Genomic DNA, 14,294 nt, shown 5'->3' with positions numbered 1-14,294 from the left:
TCTCATACTTCTACAGCTCCCTCCACCAAACTAAAACCACACAAGAAATGTATCTCTATCTCTATCTCTATCTCTATCTCCTCAAAGGAGCCAGAGTGACAGGAGGCCACATTTCCATGCAGAAGAAAGGTAACTCTTTATTAGACATCCAAAAAACCTTCCATGTCTGATCAGTGATGTCATAGTACACGCCGGGCACATTGTCACTATGGAGGGGGGAGATACATCCAAGGATCAGACCAATGAGATTTATTTTCTTTCACTAAACAACCAATATTTATTATTATGAGGGTGTTGCTGGGGTTTACAGACCCTGTATATACGGAAGAAAATGTCTGCATATATACTGTGTGTATGCATAATATTTAATAAATATATATATTTTAGTGTGTGTGTATAGTATATACACATATGCTCTGCCTGCAAAGAGATGGGGGATCTCTGTGGGATCACTGGTGGGCATCTCACACCCCATACACCGGCCGGGTCTGACCTAGAAGGGATTTACCGTTCTGAAAACTATTCTGTCCTTTTCACTAATTTTCTATAAAATCCTCTCCTTGTTTTATTTCTGAGATGTAGAGGATCACCAGAGGTGCCGACCTACCTGAGGAAGGTCTATCTGATTAATGAATTTGGATCACCCCACCCATACCAGGTGTGACATACGACCCTTCCCCCACACACAGGATAATCCAAGAGGCCAGCCAACTAACGCTAGCCATACACCTATCGAAAAATCGTTTGAATTAATTTTAGAAAAACAAACACATGGTCAGGGGAGTAAACTACCTTGCCATCATGTGATGACCAAAATTTGAAAGATAAATCATTTAACTGACATAATCTAAGAAATGTTTCATTTGTTTTGTCACAGAAGCAAACGGTAAAGGTGAGAAACGCATTAACCTTTCAATTTATCGCCCATTCGGTCGAAGTTTTCCAAACTTTTCCTTCGATATTTCGGCTCAAAAACTTCACAACCGGTTTTCGATTTGTGCCCCTTAACTAGACGATAAAAAAACTGTCCAAATGACAGATTTGGCGAATAATTTTTCGTCTAGTGTATGGCCACCGTTACTCTAATGCCGCGTGCACACGAGCGGACTTTACGGCAGATTTTGCCCGTCGGACAATTTGATCGTGTGTGGGCTCCAGCAGACTTCGTTTTCTCAAAAGTTGGACGGACTTAGATTTGAAACCTGTTTTAAATCAATCCGTCGAACTCGAGTCCGCTCGTCTGTATGCTAGTTCGACGGACAAAAAGCCACGCTAGGGCAGCTATTGGCTATCAACTTCCTTGTTTTAGTCCGGTCATCACGTACGAATTTGACGGACTTTGGTGGATTGTGTGTAGGCAAGTCAGTTCATTCGGATAGTCCGTCATAGTCTGCCGTAAAGTCCGACCGTGTGTACGCGGCATAAGGGCTCTTTCACACGGGCGGTCCGCCCAACAGACTCCGCTTTTCTCAGCAGGGTGATTCATCTGTTGATCCCGGTTGAGCAGGCGTATAACAGATAGGTCCATCTCTGCACAGTGAGCGGAGACAGGTCAGAGCCCAGCTCTCCTTTTATGGGCAGATCGGACTTAAACAGACTACCTGTCTGTTTTCATCTGATCTGCCAGACGGTTAGAAAATAGGACCACCATCCATCTGGATTTCATGGACCCAATCAGATTGGATAGCAGTAGATGTCAGCGGACAGATCACTGCTGTACCATAGGAGTGAATGAAGGCTCCGATCGGGTCTGCCTGAAAAACAGACAGACCTGATCAGACAGCCTGTGTGAAAGGGCTCTAAACTTCTAGATTTGCCGATTTCATGTATTTGTCCCAATCTACAAACACATTACCCGGATCATACTGGGAGTAATGGTGGAATGCCGTATGTTTCTTGTGGATGGAGAAAAGTTGTGCAAGATTAAAAACAGACATCCGTAGGAAGTTTTGTAGCCAGAACAACATGAATTTGGGCTCTGAATTGGCGCATCATTTTGCACAGAAGTAATGTAGTAACATAAAAAGCCTTCTAAGATACCTACAGGGAATATTCATTAAAGGGTAAGTTCACCTTTTTATGAAAAAAAAAATGCACATTTTTTTGCAGGTTAAAAAAAAAAAAAAAATTACCATTTTATATTTTAGAAGCCTGTAAAGCATTGCACTTGTTGTGATCATCAGATCTCTGGTACAATGTCAGGCTTCTGCAGACTGTCAGTGTAGATGTCTCCCCCATACCTCCAATACAGGCAATTACTTCATTCCAGGAAGAATCAATGAACTACAAGGATGCTCACCATATTTCATTGAGAACTGCTGGGCCATGTATATGGGGGGGGGGGGTCAGTTATCTTAAATCAAAATTGTATAAATCATTTGAGAGAGAATGACAGAAAAGGGTTAATCTGTGAAAGGGAGGAGCTATAGATCAGTATGAAAAGCTGAGAGAGGTCATGTGATTAGTGAGTGGGAAGGGCTGGAGCTTGTAGTACGTTCATTGGTTGGTGTTGGTCATGTCATGTGATGAGTGGGCGGGGTGAATGGTGACTATATCTGGGTGGAGAGGAGAAGCAGTCAACCATTTGTGTGTTGGGAGAGGGAGGTGTGCTGTGTGGGGCCATTGAAGCTGCTTGTAGGGAAAATCTTGATTGATCTATCAACACAGACTTAGAGAGGGACAGAGATGACTTTTATCTCAGTATAGGGAGATTTCTATATCAGAGACAGAGCTCAGTCCAGGGAAATAATTTATAAATAGGACTTAGTTGTCTCCTCTGAGCTTCTAGAAATACGAGAAGATACAGAAAGTCAAAAGTTCTGTGTAGGGAGCCGCTGATACAAAAGTTGTATTTGGAAGGAGATCCTGAAGGAAATGTTCTGGGATGGTGAATGGAACATCCTATTTGATTGAGGGTCCAGCCTCAAAAAGACTTGTACCTTGTGTGAGGTTGCAGATTGAGGTATAGAAGACTTTTATCCCCCCCCCCCTCTTGCATTTATGGGATAAAAGTGCAGCAATGCCTAAAGTATAAAATTTCCTTCACACTCTAGTCAATATGCATAATTCTGAAAACCAGAACTGAATGAAGTCCTTTCTATCATCGGCCTTTTCAAGCAGTGAAGACAAAGCATTGTCCTCATAGCACTCCTCCCCATACACACTGCGGGCTTTTCCCATATAGTGATGGGTTTAGTCAGCTGGGGGATGGGGGTCATTAGCTCCCTGTGTGCTCCTAATTGCTCCCCTCTACTTCTCACCATCATCTCATTATATTGTGTCCAGCAGCTCCAATAATGTGAAATACACTTGGAGACATCACCTCTTTTGGTAACGGTCATTTCTTCCTTTAATAATGTAGTAATTGCACAGGATCGAAAAATGTAAGTTAAAACCTCAATAGTGTTGGTGTCAGGAATTCCTCCATCACTGATCATCAATGGAGTGAAATAACATGATACAGACACTGGAAGTTTAATCTCCCCGGTCTTGCTTCAGATGTTTTTCTGTCATGTTTGATGAACTCGGTCAATAATCATGTTTAATACTTTGTACCATCAGACACTCCACACCTCATGTCTGGGTTCACACTATAGCGGTGCGGGAACAGGCATGTTTCCAGTTCCCACATTGCATCTCTCCCGCAGGCAGTTCACACTGCTCTCTGCGAACCACTGCGGGTGTGAATACAATGTTAATGACACCCCCAGATCGGTTCTCAGATCGCAGTGTGAACTGTGGATTCGGACAGGAATTGGATTGCATGGTTGTGAACACCCATGCAATCTGATTCCAGTGCTGGAATCCAATGCTTTATGGCTGAATTTGCATTGCATGTGATCCGTACCAGCAATGCTCTTTTGGGCGGTGCAGTTCAGGAGATGTGTATGGAATGGACCAAGACACAGATAGTGCCTGTGTACATTGGAGCCTGGCGTGTCCAAAATCTGCCACTTGGATCACATTACATTCAAAGTCCATCGGCATATTAGCTCAGCAGCACGTGGGAATCCTTATCAGGCACATAAACGCAAACCACAGGACAGAAGCAGCAGAGGCCCAAAGTTTAAAGCTAGCTGGGTGTCACAGATAAGACCGTGAACTGAAATCAAGCTACCGTACACAGACCTATAGGAGCAGATGTGGAAGCAATAGAAGATCAGTGAACATGTCTCCAGCCTATCTGCCCCTTTCTCAAGCCTGGTTTATGCAAAGGCAGGGGAAGGCTTATAAGTGCTGGATCCAGACCCCCATCCTGTACACATTGTATCCAGAAATCAACAGCTCTTCTACAGGTGCAATAACTGCTCATAAATGGAAAGTGACAGTGCAGCGCTTATAAAATCCTAAACACATTAACTTACATGTATACGTAAAATGCTATAATGAGTGATATAAAAAATTTTATTTTGTATTTTGATTATGAATTGTTTATATACAGTATATTTATTAAAGGATTATAAAAACTAAATTACATCAATCCTTATAAAGTGCTTGCAGTGCAAAAAAAATGTCCCAGCAAATGGTGCAACGATGAACATCAATCTTCCTCCTCAGTATATACATCCAGAACATCCCAAGGTGCAGCAAGAGCCACTCTCACCAACAACACACCAGACCACCACCTCTTCAATGCAATGGAGAGATGTTCAACAAAAAAGGGCAAAAACATAGGGATGAGCTGACATTTTGATCATTTGTTTAATGGATCGGCCACTGGAACAGAATGACATTCCAATCATGTTTCCTCTTTTGACAGGGCACATAGGACACTTCCAAACACACCCCAAAATAACAGAGCTTTGTGTAGAAAGAGGCATGTTATGGGTAACAAGCCGGGGATACAATCACTGCTCTGCGAGGAGTTCAGGGAGGGAAGCACCACACGAGGGTTCATCAGATTGCACACAAGAATAACTTTCTATGGCAGGGGTAGGCAACCTGGGGCCCTCCAGCTGTTGCATAACTACATGTCCCATCATGCCTCTGCCAGCCTTGCAATGCCTCATTGGAGATGTAGTTCCACACCAGCTGGAGGACCCCAGGTTGTCTACCCCTGTTCTATGGGATCCTCATCCTCTTGTCGTGTGGCTGAATCTGGGCTTTCTGCTTTCCAGCTTTCCCTCATGTATTTCAGTACTTCTGTAGTTTGACTTCCTTTAGTATAGTCAAAAAAATCACTAAACATCCTTTGTATCCCAGAGGCAACCTTGGTCACTGCTTCAGGAGGAGTATCCATCCGAAAGCTATTTTGCCAGTCAACATGTTAATGTTTATATTTTTCATAGTCCAGAATAGCATCCTCCTATGGAAGCTCCCCTGTAGGTAGAAAATGGATGACTACTCCAAATGCCCACACACCAAGGTTGCCATCCACAACCAGGCCATCTGAATTGTTATTGGCACATTTCTGGAGCCTTTTAAGACATTGTGCCACACTTGCCTCTTATCACCATCCCTTTGACCTTAGCAAGACCCAAAGTCTGTGAGCTTGATGGAATGGCAGTCCAGGTCAAAAACTGAAAACATCTGACATCAAGTCCATGTGTACCAGTCCTTTGGTAATGATGTAATTACATTATTGGGCCATATTTGTTCAAGGCATATACCTGCTATTCTTGATGTAGCATCCTGGAGCTTAGATCGGGATGCTCCCCACAAATTTACCTGCCAGGAGTAGTCAACCTGGTCAATTTTGTTAGTGATCAATTGATTTCTCCCTAAGTTTGACCTTTATTGCACTTTTCTCTTCTACCGCTAGGTGGCCGGGTACTTGGTGGTACTAGATATGAGAAGGGCAACTCAAGTTCAGGTTATGGGTATATCAGCCAATGGGCAAGGGTTTTCTTGGATTCCTTGGCTTGCTAGGAGAACCTATATATGATCTATGTTGTGTGCCACCCAGCAGCTGTCTGGGTGGACGTGTCGTGTTTCCCCGGGCTGCTAGGCCAGAGATTGGGCCTATCTGGGGGGCATCTGGCTTCTAGGCTGTCTCAGGCCTATCCAGAAGCAAGAGAGCAGTGCAAGGTTGGGATTGCGGCTTGCAGTCCAACCAGAAGTGGCGGTTCTGCCGGTTGGAGAACCTGTTAATGGTCGGAGGTAGAGGGGAAGCTGTCGCCACAAAGGTACCATCTGCCTTATTACCAGGGACCACAGCGAGTAACTGAAGCAAGTATCAGAGTCACATTCTCACCAAACAGGCACGGTGGAGAATGGGGAAACTTCAGAAGGTGATCAGGTCAGGGACCCAGCAAGCAAAGGTGATGCTTGAAGAGCAGCCTTGTGTGTCAAGCCAGAGACTGAGCAGGCTAGCGGGGTGAAGCATCTGGAGTGCCAAGCTAGGGACCCAGCAGAGAGGTGGGGGTGTAGTTTGGAGGATCTCAAGGGATTCGGTGGCAGTGAATCAGAGGGTGTAGTGAGAGACCGGGAACTCAGTGGGTGGAAGAACTACAAGGAGAAGTTGTAGTGAAAGTGAAGAAACTGTTACAGACTGTTAGCATAAGAGACAGCATTTCTGGACATGCAGATGTGGCTTCTTGCTGGAGGCTTTTCCCTGCAGGACTGTGCCCCTATTGAAGTCTCGGAGTCTGCTAATTGAACTTTGTAACTGCTCAAGGGTGTCCTGGTCCAAACCCTCCTTCCCCCATAAAAGTTTAAGAGAAATAAACATCTATTTTGCATTCAAAAAGTGTCTGGCAATAACTTCCACCTTGCACCCACTATGCCTCACAGCCCACCACATACAGAAGGATGTCAGCTACCTCTGGCCCTGGAGGTTCTCATTAGACTGAAGGAGGCCGGAGACCTTGCATTATTATTATAATAATATAATAATAATTAGTATCATTATTAGTGTTGATCAGGGATTCTACCTTACTGTTCCTTTTTATTTTAGTATAAGTCTAGTGACCTCATGGAAAAAGTCTATTTTGCAGAATACTTTTTTCTTTTTTCTTTTTAATGGATCTACATAACTATTTGTAGAGGATATTGAAATGGTGGTTAGCTTGTTTTACTGACCTGTTTTCGTGTCATTTTGCCAAGCATAATTTTCCAAATTCCTTCACAATAAGGAAGTATTCCTGGAAGGCTATTATCTGTAGTTATTGTGAATAGAAGGAGACCATTCTATCCAGAAGATGTTCCACAATGGAGGCCATAGTGTCCTGAAGAGAAAAATAAAGTGTTAAATTATTAGGCAGAAAACAAATCTTTGAAGAGATGATAGAATTGTGTCAAATATGAATACTGTTCATCCTCATCCTCAGTTATTTACATATAAATATGACATGCTCAATAGTCCATTATTTTTCCCCGTCCTGCAAGCGCACCGCTCCAGTGTGAAAGGCTCTCACACTGGGGCTGAAGGGGAGACATTTTTCAGGTGCTATTTAGCGCAAAGGCGCCTGAAAAGTGCCTCAGTGTGTTATTGGATTTAGTGAGCAGCAAGCGGCCATATTTGTTGTCATAAAGCACATTGGTGTATATTGAGTACATGCAAACCAAAGAATTTCATTACAAGAATATGCAGATTTTATTGACATGTACACTTGTCTGTCTCCTGAGTTAATAGGTGATCATTAGGGGTTATGTCATTACCACCTCAGCTTCAATAGTAAGTGAGGTTGTCTTATGATCTGGAAGAGGACACAAGGCAGCACTTGATGAAGCTCCAGAATGGACATCATTTGCTCTTCATGCCATATGTATTACTGTACTCCTAGTTAGGTTTTCTGAAACCATTTCTGCTTTCTATGTGAAATATGTTAATTTGCCAATTTCCATGGCAGAGCACTTCTTTGGGTCATTGAGGATCAACATGTCCCAGAACATTTGCCTGGCTTCAAGAAAGAACTTCCTTCCTTTTTTTTTTTTTTTTTTTTTTTTTTTCATTAAGGTAAGATCCTTTTTGACTTGCCACCAAGCAAAGTCCCTATACATTGGGTCACGAAATCACATGGTCCTCAGTATTCAGAGCCTTTGCTCAGTATTTAGTAGAAGCACCCTTTTGATCTAATACAGCCATGAGTCTTTTTGGGAAAGATGCAACAAGTTTTTCACACCTGGATTTGGGGATCCTCTGCCATTCCTCCTTGCAGATCATCTCCAGTTCTGTCAAGTTGGATGGTAAACGTTGACGGACAGCCATTTTTAGGTCTCTCCGGAGATGCTCAATTAGGTTTAAGTCAGGGCACTGGCTAGGCTATTCAAGAACAGCCACAGAGTTGTTGTGAAGCCACTCCTTCGTTATTTTAGCTGTGTGCTTAGGTGCATCGTCTTGTTGGAAGGTAAACCTGCGGCCCAGTCTGAGGTCCTGAGCACTCTGGAGAAGGTTTTCATCCAGGGTATACCTGCACTTGGCCGCATTCATCTTTCCCTCGATTGCAACCAGTCGTCCTGTCCTTGCAGCTGAAAAACACCCCCACAGCATGATGCTGCCACCACCATGCTTCACTTTTGGGACTGTATTGGACAGGTGAGCAGTGCCTGGTTTTCTCCACACATACCCCTTAGAGTTAAGGCCAAAAAGTTCTATCTTGGCCTCATCAGACCAGAGAATCTTATTTCTCACTATCTTGGAGTCCTTCAGGTGTTTTTTTAGCAAACTCCATTCGGACTTTCATGTGTCTTGCAATGAGGAGAGGCTTCCGTCGGGCCACTCTGCCATAAAGCCCCAACTAGTGGAAGGCTGCAGTGATGGTTGACTTTCTACAACTTTCTCCCATCTCCCGACTGCATCTCTGGAGCTCAGCCACAGTGATCTTTGGGTTCTTCTTTACCTCTCTCACCAAGGCTCTTCTCCCCTGATAGCTCAGTTTGGCCGGACGGCCAGCTCTAGGAAGGGTTCTGGTCATCCCAAACGTCTTCCATTTAAGGATTATGGAGGCCACTGTGCTCTTAGGAACCTTAAGTGTGGCAGAAATTTTTTTGGAACCTTGGCCAGATCCGTGCCTTGCCACAATACTGTCTCTGAGCTCTTCAGCCAGTTTCTTTTGACCTCATGATTCTCATTTGCTCTGACATGCACTGTGACCTGTAAGGTTTTATATAGACAGGTGTGTGGCTTTCCTAATCAAGTCCAGTCAGTATAATCAAACACAGTTGGACTCAAATGAAGGTGTAGAACCATCTCAAGGATGATCAGAAGAAATGGACAGCACCTGAGTTAAATATGAGTGTCACAGCAAAGGGTCTGAATACTTAGGAACATGTGATATTTCAGTTTTTTTTTTTTTTTTTTTTATATATGTGTGTGTGTGCCAAAGGGGAGTGGAAACACTGATTGCCGCTTTGAAGCTCTCACAGGGCAATTTTGCTTTTCTTTTTGAGACACCCTGTTTCATTTATGGACTTTTTAATCACTAACTTTATTATTTATTTTTCATTGGTTTACTAATGTATGAGTTTTTAAGTACTATCACCTGTCACTGGGTTTACTGATTTATATTCTTTATTTAGTCAGCACTACTACTTACTTTACCTTTTTTATAGTGTATATACTTTTATAAATACCATTGTAATGACTAGTGTGTTCAGCTTGTATGGAGGGGGTAAAGCCTTTACAGCTTGGTGTACACAATGAATGTTGCTGGCTATAGACCACCTCTCTAATTTTCCTGGGATGAGCTGACAGGCTGGGTGCACACAAATGGATTAAGATTTAGGCTTGTATTCAACCAAGGTGGACATACATTAATTCTAAATCCGGTTCTCCCTGTAGAGCTGCAAAATTATCCAACCATGTATGCCTGTATGTAACTTTTCAGTTTACGTTCTGCCAAAAAAAAATACTGTACTAATAAGCCACCCGGGTGGCATTTGGCCACCTTCAAACTTCCAGAAGAGGCCAGTCTGCTTTAGGATGTAGGCATCATGGCACAACCCTGGGAAAGCCACCTGAATGCTCATGATCCGCTGTTTGGCGTTACACACAACTTGGAGGTTGGGGGAGTGGTACTGCTTGCGGTTCTGATAGCCACTTTTCCTGGTGGCCCTGATTGCCACGCATATACAATCAATGGCCCCCAGGATTTGTGGCATTTGTACACGGCGGTAGAAAGCCACCTTCACTTCATTCCACTGGCCTTCATTTTGTGGCCAGAGGAAAAAATTGTGGTACAAGGTCAAGAATGGCATCTATGATCTGCTTACACCCTGGACACCGTGGGTTGGCTTACATCCATAATACTTCCATAGGTGGCTTGGAAGCTGCCCCGACCCAAGATGTACAAAGTCGCAAGCAACCTACCATGCCTGGCACAGCATGACTGCCGCCTGTGGATGGTGAAATTTTATACTGTATGAGGTGATAGAATTGCATAATTGCATCTAACCCTAAGCAAAACCTGCTACGGATATCAAAGTCCTGCATGTTTTCCAAATATGCCAGTGGGGGAAAAAGCCATGGCTGGTAAAGGCAAACCACAGGTGCATCCTGCTCTGCTGCCACCTGCTGTTCTGCCTCGCAAAAGGCAGCAAAGAATACTGCCACCATCAACATAAGCTGATCCTCTGCCATTTTGTGATCAGAGGGGCTCGCTGGCGCACATAAATGTGGGATTGCAAACAAGCGTGCGTGCCCAAATACCCTATATATAGACCACATTGCACTGTGGGCCATTATGGGTGTGCAGAGGAGTGTTGTGGAGTTGTCCCTCTGCTATATTTGGTAAGCCATTTCTAAGATATTGTACTAACGTATAGTTTGAATAACGCACTGTTACTGGTTGATATAAATTAGTAACTTTAATTTTATTAACTTAGTCAAAATTTCACTGTCAAATTATTAATAATCACAATCATCATTAATGTGATCTGAAGGTAACAATGCTTGTCGGCCTAAAATATCCATTTACACAGTTATTTTTGTGTTTGGGAATTCAAGCCAACTTAGATGGACTTGGCTGTGTAAGTGAAGGCTGGGGCTTGTGCTGAAGGTGTGTGAACGAGGAGCCTTGGTTCACATTGAAGCAATTTGGCATTTCAAATTGCATGCCAAATCAGCGACAATTGCCGGAGATGGCACCGTCCGAATTGCTGCGACACCGTACAGTTTCTGTAGTACTTTTTGGCCATTTCGGGGTGTGAATTCCACCCCAAAATCGGGAACCTGCACAGATGTCTCTGAAATCGCCCCAAAGCTGGGACCGACATATGCGGGAATGAAATTTGTGCGAGTTCAGCTAAACTCGCACAATTTCATTCCCGCTGTCAGTTGGAACCAGGGCTTAAGGCAAGTAAAACGGTGTTAGAGTAGAGATTGGGTTTGAGGCAGCAGCTTCAGAGGGGGCAAATCTCAGAGAGGGTTAATCATCACTCATTCCCCCTCTAGTGGAAAACTTGGTGTCGCCAGCTGTGTCAGTGCAGATTTTGGCAGACATTAATCATAGCATGGGTGATGCTCTGTAGTGAGTATCTGGGTTCACCAGAGTGTTCAACTGTCTCATGGAGTATTTATACAGAGGGTTGTGCCAGTTGAAGCACTGGTTATTGGGGTGCTCAGCTGCTGCGGAGTAACACAATTGATCATTAATTCAGTCTGATCGGTGAGAAGCTCTCCTGCTAACTCATCAGACTCTGTCAACACAGAAACATTCTTCACCGATTCCTTGATCAAGGCATTGTTAGTAGCCATGAACTTCCTCTTTAGGATGGCCATGGGCACCTCTGGGCTGGGGATCAGGTCCATATTGTGTACTGGTTCCAAGGTCATGCTAGGGGCCCACTGTTTTAGTGCTACCCTGGAACTGGCTCACCTTCATCTTGGAAAAAGTCTGGTTCCCATACTGCATCACCTGACTGTTTTTACTGGTCAAGCAATACATCACTATGTAGTGTCAACTTGTCTGAGTCCTCCTTCCAGCTGACGCTGTAAAAATTGCCGGGGTATGTGTCTCACTCCCTCACCATAATAACAGGTGAAAGAGGTCTCGTGAGGGTTGGCGGCTGTGATGGCATAAACTACAGAATTGTTTGGCATGTGATTCATTATGTAGCCTGATTCACAGGCCTCGATGTCTAGAACCACCTCTTTGTACTTCCTGTTGTCATACATGTACTGAACGGTCTTGTTCCGTTCTTTGATGTGGAGGTCATTACTGGGAAAGACCAGCAGACCTAGAGTTCCAAGATCAGTGAAGTAGATAGATATGGTTGTTAGGTCCACTGTTAATCACCTTCCGGGATCCTTTTTTTCCTTCATCGCCTCTGTGTCATCTCTCAGAACCGCCAGGAAGTTGTCAGAAGTGACAAACTCCTTTTTGTGTAGTCCTTAAGCACTCCAGTTTAGAATGATTCCTTTTGTTGAATTTTCTTCATTATCTGCAATATCGTCGTACTTCATCACCCCGATCCGCTCATCAGGCATACCGTTCTTCTTGACAATTTGATAAGCTTGGCACATGTCAGCCTGGTGTCTGTAGTTTTACCAGCCAGTGCTTCCCCCCCTATTGTCTAGGTCGTTGATGGGCATGGATCTGGCCAGGACATTGAGGCTGAGGATTAGTCTCACTAGAAGCATCTTAGATGAAGTAGCAGGGCCCTGCTCCCCTCCAGCCGTCTGGGTGTTATGTGTCTGCCCTCCCACAATGGTGAGATTTCCTCTCAGTAGTGTGCATTTTCTCCTTACCCTCCTACAAGGCCATAAAAAAAGGTTTTACTATTATAGCTGGAGCACACATTTATTGCTCTATTCTGAAATTTAAGGTGAATGCATTTGAGTGGGTTATGGGGTTGAGGAGATGTCATGTTTTGGCTTGGTACTGGGCACAGAAATGAGGCAGATTTTTGTAAAGTTACTAAACGTTGAGGTCATCACATGGAATGGCCAGCAGACCTGGGGGTGTGTGATTAGGAAATAAGATGAAGATCTGGTTGTAAGGTCCACTCTAAATCACCTTCTCAGATCCTTTTCCCTTCATCTCCTCTGTTTCACCTCTCAGAACTGCTAGGAAGTTGTCAGGAGATGCAAACTCCTTTTTTGTGTAGTCCTTCAGCACTGCTTTATACATATCTGTCCTGTTGGGCCAGTTTAGAATGATTCCTTTTGTTGGATTCTCTTCATTATCTGCAATATCGTACTACATCAACTCCCCGATCTGCTCATCAGGGATGCCGTTCTTCTTGACGATTTGATAAGCTTTGCACACATTGGCCTGATGTCTGTAGTTTTACCAACCATTAGAGCCAGCCACGAGGATCGCCCAGTGCTTCCCCCCCATTATTTAGGCCATTGATAGGCATGGATGTGGCTAGTATAGTGAAGCTAAGGATTAGTGTCACTGGAAGCATCTTAGATGAAGTAACAGGACCCTGCTCCCCTCCAGCAGTCTGCAGTCCAGGTTTTCTGCCTCTGCCCCTCCCACAATGGTGAGATTTCCTCCAAACGCTTTTCTAAAAGAACATCAATTGCGACTTCCACCTCTGATAGACACTTTTCGTCTTTTAATAAATACACAGTATCCACAAGTTTTTATACATTTTTGTGAACAACTTCGTATCAGTCTTGTTCTTTTGGTTCTTCGTGATGGGAGTTTTTTTTACATCATATTCTATGGATGCCTATGGAATACACCATTCAGTGCCTGCAGTTGGTACAGTTTCTGTAAAAAAACAATATCTAATCCAAAAAAGGGGATGGTCTCTCTAAGTGGGATGAAGCTTTCCCATCCTATTCATTTACAAAAGCAAAAATGGAGCACATGTGCTTGCAAGGCATGACATTTTTTTTTCCAGTCCATACAAGTGCATGATGGCATTTTTCCAGAGAAGTCAACGATGTGCATTTTCTCCATTTCAGATTCACTTTTTAGTTCTAATATACCAGATGTAGTGTGTTAATATATTTTTTTTATCTGCAGCGTTAGGATTGCTTTGACATTCTTTTCATAACATGAGTGACAAATTGTTGTGATCAATTTCTTAAAAAAAAGGCACTTCTTTGGAATATTTTCGATAACATTGAGAGTTCTGTAAGTTCAGCTGTATGTATCTAGAAAACACAAACATTTCTTATTTAAAATCTTTACCCTCTAAAGCCTCATACACACGCTTAGATTTGCGGACGACCAAACGTCCATTTTTTGTGGCATGCTAGTCTTATGTCGAAAGTGAAGGGTTACTCACAATAGAAAATTTTCATACGACAGAATACGTCAGAAGTAACGTAATGTGTTAAATAGTTTTGTATGCATATTTAATTTCTGAGCATGCGTAGTCTTCCTCTTACAATCTTTTTAAATCCGAAAACCATACTAATTAAACAAAAATCGACCCAAAAAATTATAGTCTGGACT

General features: G+C 43.3%; 1 pseudogene; it reads right to left on the bottom strand.

Annotated features, from left to right (window-relative positions):
* Window positions 1-11,384: 11,384 nt before the first annotated feature.
* LOC141128395 (legumain-like) lies at window positions 11,385-13,290 on the bottom strand (annotated as a pseudogene).
* Between the last annotated feature and the right edge of the window lie 1,004 nt (window positions 13,291-14,294).

This window comes from Aquarana catesbeiana, linkage group LG01 (genome assembly GCF_042186555.1).
Source record: "Aquarana catesbeiana isolate 2022-GZ linkage group LG01, ASM4218655v1, whole genome shotgun sequence".
In the NCBI taxonomy this organism is placed as follows: Eukaryota; Metazoa; Chordata; class Amphibia; order Anura; family Ranidae; genus Aquarana; species Aquarana catesbeiana.
This window is presented reverse-complemented; position numbering and strand designations above follow the sequence as displayed.